The sequence below is a fragment of the Passer montanus genome, unplaced genomic scaffold, assembly GCF_014805655.1.
Source record: "Passer montanus isolate IOZ18808 unplaced genomic scaffold, ASM1480565v1 scaffold157, whole genome shotgun sequence".
Lineage (NCBI taxonomy): Eukaryota > Metazoa > Chordata > Aves > Passeriformes > Passeridae > Passer > Passer montanus.
In genome coordinates, this window is record NW_024362827.1 from 635070 (window position 1) to 641941 (window position 6872).

Below are 6872 nucleotides of genomic sequence, written 5' to 3' on the forward strand. Positions count from 1 at the left end.
TGTGGTTCCCCGAGCTGCCGGAGCCCGGGCAGTGCCCAGCCGGGCAGCGCCAGGGGGCCGGGGCAGATCCCACCCCGCAGGGCTCCCTGCAAGGCGCGGGGTGGGCCGGGAACACGGAGATGTTTCCCAGCCGAACTGTCAGAAGCCGCGCTGATTTATTTCCCTTCTGCGTGTTCCCGCGGGGCTGGAGCGGGTGGGATCGCTGAGGCCCGGAGAGCCCCAGCCCGGAGAGCCATCCCTGCGGCACGGACAGACCAGAACCAGAACCGGAACCAGAACCAGACCTGAACCAGAACCAGAGCCAAAACTGAACACAAACCAGAACCAGAACCAGAACCGGAACCAAACCAGAACCAGAACCCAAACCCAAAACTGAACCAGAACCAAACCCAAACCAGAACTAGAACCAGAACCAGAACCCGAACGCGAACCCAAACCCAAAACTGAACCTGAACCCGAACCAGAACCAGACCTGAACCCGAACAAGAACCAGAATCCAAACCCAAAACTGAACTAGAACCAGAACCCAAAACTGAACCCGAACCAGAACCCAAACCAGAACCAGCACCTGAACCCAAACCCAAAACTGAACCCGAACCAGAACCCATACCCAAACCAGAACCAGCACCCGAACCCAAACCCAAAACTGAACCTGAACCAGAACCAAACCCGAACCTGAACCAGAACCAAACCTGAACCAGACCCGAACCCAAACCCTAACCAGCACCAAACCTGAAACCAAACTAGAACCCGAGCCCAAACTCAAACCCGAACCTGAACTCAAACCCAAACCCAAACCTGAACCCAAACTCGATTCCAAACCAGAACCAGCACCCGAACTCAAAATGGAACCCAACCCTGAACCCAAACCAGAACCTGAACCCAAATCTGAACCTGAACCCGAACCCAAACCCGAACCCGAACAAAACCCGAACCCCAAAATGCTGCGGGAAGGAGCGCGCAGAGCCCGCAGAGCCCGGCCCCGGCTCTCGGGGTGGCCGCGGAGCTGCCGGGACCCCCGGCCCGGCTCAGCCTGGTCCGGCTCAGCCCGGCTCGGCTCGGCCCGGCCCAGCTCAGCCCAGCCCGGCTCAGCCCGGCTCGGCTCGGCCCGGCCCAGCCCAGCCCGGGCTCCCCTGCGCCGGGGCACACGGGGCCGTGTCCTGCAGCAGCCGAGCCCCGGTGCCATTTCCATGCACCCGGCTCTGCGGGCTCTGCCTCCCGCCGGGCGCGGCGGCTCCAGCCGCTCCGGCAGCCCCGAGCCCCGCGGCTCGGCCGGGCTCAGCCGGGAATGCTCAGCTCCTGCCGAGCCCCCCAGATCCTCCTGAGCTCCCCAGAGCTCCTTCACTGTCATCCCTGAGCCCCCAGATCCTCCCGAGCCCCCCAGATCCTCCTGAGCCCCCCAAGATTCTCCTGAGTCCCCCAAGATTCTCCTGAGCCCCTCAAATCCTCCCGAGCCCCCCAGATTCTCCTGGGCACCCCCTAAGCACCTCCTGAACCCCAGAGCTCCTCCTGAGCACCCCCACAGCTCCTTCACAACCATCCCTGAGACCCTCAGATCCTCCTGAGCCCCCCAAACTTCTCCTGAGCCTCGCAAACTCCTCTCTCCATCACCTGAACCCTCTCAGCTCCTTCATCAGCTCTGAACCCCCAGCTCCCCAGCTGACCCCGAGTCCATCTGCCCCATCACCCCTGAGACCCCCCAGCCCTACCCCAAACTACTCCTGAGCCTCGCAAACTCCTCTCTCCATCACCTGAACCCTCTCAGCTCCTTCATCAGCTCTGAACCCCCAGCTCCCCAGCTGACCCCGAGTCCATCTGCCCCATCACCCCTGAGACCCCCCAGCCCTTCCTGAGCCCCCCAGCCCCTCAATAATCTCCCCAAATCCCCCCCAGCCCCCCACAGCCACTCTCAGCCCCCCCAAACCAGCAGCCCCTCTCTTTCCCCAGGGGTTCAGGCCGTGGCGGTGCCGCCTTTAGGGGCTCCACGATCCCAAATCTCTTTTCCAGCCTTGGGAAGGCCGGGATGGGAGCAGCGGGGATTCCTCAGCCCGGCCCGCAGCGCTGCTCCCCCGGAGCAGAGAACAAAAGAGGGCAGCGGCTCCTCCGGGGCCCCGCGGGCTCGGGCCGGGCGCTGCCCCGCCATGAGGGGATTGTTTTGCTCCGAAAAAAAAAAAAAATTAAATGGAATTTTGAAGGAAAATGAGCGGCGGGAGTTTCCCCAGCACGGCCGGGAACTGGCGGGGCGGGACAGCAGGAGCCAGGGGCTGTGAAAGCGGCCCCGGGGGGTGTTCAAGGTGGTCCCTGGGTGGTCAGAGCCTTTTGGGAAGTGTTTTGGGATTGCTGCCACCCCACGTGCAGGCGCAGAGCCCTGGTGCCAGCCGGGAGTGTTTGCAGTGGGATGAACTGGAGTGAGCAGGATGTGGATCTGAGGTGACAGCACCCCTGAGCCCCCAAATCCACGGGCACAGCTCCGAGGGACCCCCGAGGTGATGCCAGAGCTGTGGCCACCCCAGCGCACCTGGAAGTTTGTTTGGGTTTGTTGTTTGTGGGTTGGGATCTGGAGCTGAGGGCTGGGACAGCAGCGGCTCCCAGAGCATCCCAAAGATTCCTCCTCACATCCCAAAGATCCCCTCCTCACATCCCAGATTCCCTCCTCACTTCCCAAAAATTCCCCCCTCACATCCCAGAGATTCCCTTCACTTTCGTCCCAGAGATTTCCTCCACCTGCATCTCCAGGATTCCCTTCCCCTGCATCCCAAAGTAATTCCTGTCACCTGTACCCCACAGATTCCCTCTGCACATCCTATCTGCACCCCAAAGACTCCCCCCATACAGCCAAGTGCATCCCAAAGATTCCCTTCCCCTGCATCCCAAAGATTCCCATCACCTCCATCCCAAAGATTCCCATCACCTCCATCCCAAAGATTCCCATCACCTCCATCCCAAAGATTCCCTTTTATCTGAATCCCAAATATTCCTGTCACCACCATCCCAGAGATTCCCTTCCCCTGCATCCCAAAGATTTCCTCCATCTGTATCCCAAAACTTCCCTTCATCTGAATCCCAAAGATTCCCATCACCTGTACCCCAAAACATTCCTGTCACCTGTACCCCAAAACATTCCTGTCACCTGTACCCCAAAGATTCCCTGACCCTCCATCCCACAGGGATTCACTCTCCCACCCCCCATCCCCAGCAGGAAAATCCCAACCCCTGTGTCCCAAATCCCAGGAATTCCGAGCAGGGATGGACTCCCCACCATTTTTTGGGGGGTTTGGACCCCCCAAAACCACCCCAGAGCCACCTTCACCCCACGGCTGCTCTGCCCTGGAGAGCCCCGCTCCCAGCGGAGCACAAGGGACCCCAAAAACCCCAAATTAAAAATAATCCCACTGAAAAAGCAGCTTTATGGTGCTCCACTTTTTGGGGACCCCAGAAAACCCCAAATTAAAAATAATCCCACTGAAAAAGCAGCTTTATGGTGCTCCACTTTTTGGGGACCCCAGAAAACCCCAAATTAAAAATAATCCCACTGAAAAAGCAGCTTTATGGTGCTCCACTTTTTGGGGACCCCAGAAAACCCCAAATTAAAAATAATCCCACTGAAAAAGCAGCTTTATGGTGCTCCACTTTTTGGGGACCCCAGAAAACCCCAAATTAAAAATAATCCCACTGAAAAAGTGGCTTTAAAATGCTCCCTTCCCAGGGATCTCAGCAAACCCCAAAATTAAAACTAATCCCACTGAAAGAGCAGATTTACTGTGCTCCCCTCTTTGGGGACCCCAGAAAGCCCAAATTAAAAATAATCCTGCTGAAATTTTGGTTTTAAGCGGCTCACCTTCCCAGAGACCCCAGAAAACCCCAAAAATAAAAATAACCCTGCTGAAAATTTGCTTTTAACCTGCTTCCCTTCCCAGGGGTGCCAGCAAACCCCAAAATCAAAAATAACCCTGCTGAAAATTTGATTTTAATGTGCTCCCCTTCACAGAGACCCCAGAAAACTCCAGAATTAAAAATAATCCTGCTGAAATTTTGGTTTAAACCTGCTCGCCTTCCCAGGGGTGCCAGCAAACCCCAAAATTAAAACTGATCGCGGTGCCAGAGCAGCTTTGCCGGGGACACAAACCCTTCCTCCGCAGCCATAAATGAAATTGAAACCCCGGAGCACATAAAAAACAACTTTAGAGCTGCTCCAGCTCCCCCAGCCCGGCCCGGCAGGGCACGGATCCCCCGGAGCAATAATGGACATTTCGGCAGCGAGACAAAAAGCCCAGAAATTCCCCTCAGGACATCTCCCAGCCTGGGATAAACTTCGGGACAGATTTAGGGACAGGGGAGGGTTTGGGTGGAGGTAAAAAAAGCAACGGGGGAGCTGAGCTGTTCCAAGAGAGGAAAAAGGGATTAAAAATAAATAAATAAATTAAAAAGAATGAAAGAAAAAAAAATTATTACAAATTTGGGATTTTAAAAAAAAATGGGATAAAATAAATAAATAAATAAATTGGGATTTCTGCTGGGAGGGAGAGGTGGAGGTTCCTGGTGGCATGGGAGGGAGAGGATGGTGATGATGATGATGATGAGGGTGAAAATGTGTCAGGGAAAACTGTCCGGAGCCTGGCCGCGGTTGTCAAAGGCCGGCTGCTATTTTTAACAGCACAAAAGCTTCTGAAAAACGCCGTTTTGAAAAGAAAAGAGGGGGGGAAAAAAAGAGAAAGGGAAAAAAAAAAAATAAAGAGAAAAAAGTGTCAGTGTCACCGGAATGGATCCTCCGAATGAAACCGAGCCGGGAGAGGAAATTGCAGGAATTACAACCCGGAGTTATCGGCTCCGCAGGAGAGGGAGGGATGTTATCGGGAGAAATCCCATTCACCGAGCCCATTCTCCTTTTCTCACTGCCCAAATCCATCGCTCCCGCTTTTTGGGGGAGTTTTCGGAGCCCCAGGTGCTCCGTGCGGCTCCAGCGCGTTTTCCCCGGCAGCGCCATCCCTCCCTGGCAGCGCCCGCTGCAAACCGCTCATCGCAGGTGGAAACCGCCCAAAATTTCTGCTTTTTCGCCTTTTTCGCCTCAAAACCTCTCCTCCAGGAGCGCGCGGTCCCGCCTTTCCCTTCCCCGCTCAACTTCGCCGAGATGAGATTCCCCCGCTCTCGAGGGGGGAAAAAACCCCAAATTCCCGCAAATTCCCCCCAATTCTGCAGGACCATCCCCAGTGCGGGGTCTCCCCCAGACCCCCGCCCGGCGCGGTGGCCGCGGGGATGTCGCCGTGGCGGTGACACGGTTTGTGGCAGCCAAGGGACAGAGCTGAGCGCTGTCCCCGCTCCCCGAGCCTCTGTCGCGACAGTGTCGCGGTGCTGGCGCCTGTCGCCACCCGCGGGTGACACCGGCCGGGTTTCCCTCCCTCCCTGCGGGGGTGGCCGGAGCCATCGCGTCCCCTGTCCCCGCCGGGACCCCCGGGAGGGCCGGGGGATGCTCCCAAGTGTCGCTTGTCCCGCGGGGACAGCCATGAAGGAGGGGACACGCGGCGGCGACAGCGGCGGCGTCCCCCCAGCCCCGGGACACGCGCGGTCTGTCCGTGCCGCCACGGCGCGTCCGTCTGTCCCTGCGCAGCGTGGGGACAGCGCCAGAGCGCGCCGGGGGGCTGTCCGCGTGTCCCCGTGTCCCCCTGTCCCCCTGTCCGCGTGTCCCCCTGTCCGCGTGTCCTCCTGTCCCCAAATCCCCCAGCCAGGACCGCGCTCTGTGCCCGAACACGGGGACGCGCAGACCCCCGGGGCCGGGATTAACCCCTCTGCTGCCGGATTAACCCCTCTGCTGCCGGGCTCCCCGGGGCTGCAGGGTTGGGGGGGCTCGCAGCCGAGTTCGCAGCCCCGAACTTCGCGGGGCTGAGCGGGGCCGGACCCCGCGCCCCTTCCCCGCTTTTCCCTTCTCCTCCTCAAGCCCGGGGGCTCCGGGGGGCTTCTCCCGCTCGGTTCTCTCAACCGCGACCCCCGAGGGTGCTCCGCGACCCCGCAGGGTGCTCGGCACGCCGGGGCCGTGTCTGTGACCCCCGGGGCTGTGTCTGTGACCCCCGGGCTGTGCCGCTGCCCCCGGGCTGTGCCGCTGCCCCCCGGCCGCACTCACAGCTCCGCCGCGCTGAGCCCCGGAGCTGCCGGTGCCGCCGATGTCGGTGCCGGTCCCGCCCCGGTGCCGGTGCCGGTTCTGCCGCCGGTTCCGCCTCTGCGGGCTCCGCCACCGCCTCAGGTCCGCTCCATGTCCCCCGCGCTCCGCTGGGAGCTGCCCCGGCGCCGGGCGGAGAGAGGGAGCGAGGAGGGAAGGAGGAGGAGGAGGAGGAGGGAAGGAGGAGGGAAGGAGGAGGAGGGACACCGGTGCAGCCAGCCAGCGGCCGGCTCGGGGCGGCCCCGTGCCCCGTCCCCTCCCCTCGCGACCCCCGGCCCCGCGTGTGGCAGCGCCGGGGCTGCCCCGCTCCGCCCGGAGCCCCCGGAGGGGCCGAGCCCCCCCAAAGGCTGGGCCGCCACTCGGAGGGGTCTGGGGGCACCCCTGAGACCCCCCCGGGGCCGAGCGGGCCCCCCTCGCTGCCGTGCCTGGATTTTGGAGAGCCCAGCCCACATTCCCGGGGTGGGGGGTCCCCAAAACCACAACGCGCCGGTGGCAGAGCCCAAAATCCGCCTTCCAACTTGGGGACCAGCCCGAGCTTCGCTCCTTGTTCATCCCCCACCTCCCCTTTTCCATCCAAATCCATTCCAGCATCCCAGGAATTCCCGCGGAGCCCCCCGGGCGGGGCCGTGAGACCCCCCCTGACCGCACCGGGGAGGGGGCACCCCGGACACCCCACCTGGGCACCGGGGGGATCCCGGCGGCCCTGGCACCGCTCTGCCCG

At 60.7% G+C, this 6872-nt stretch overlaps 1 protein-coding gene across 6 annotated transcripts in view; it reads right to left on the reverse strand.

The window, feature by feature from the left end:
- The window catches only part of SOX13 (SRY-box transcription factor 13), a 29229-nt gene extending 22922 nt beyond the window's left edge, over window positions 1-6307 (reverse strand). For 4 of the 6 annotated variants that reach the window (XM_039702605.1, XM_039702602.1, XM_039702598.1 and 1 more), the window contains exon 1: window positions 6116-6306. The gene's annotated coding sequence lies outside the window, so the exon portion shown is untranslated. Of the gene's footprint in view, window positions 1-6115 lie in introns of all 6 variants that reach the window. The other 2 variants (XM_039702601.1, XM_039702603.1) reach the window with 1 other exon arrangement.
- Window positions 6308-6872: the final 565 nt, after the last annotated feature.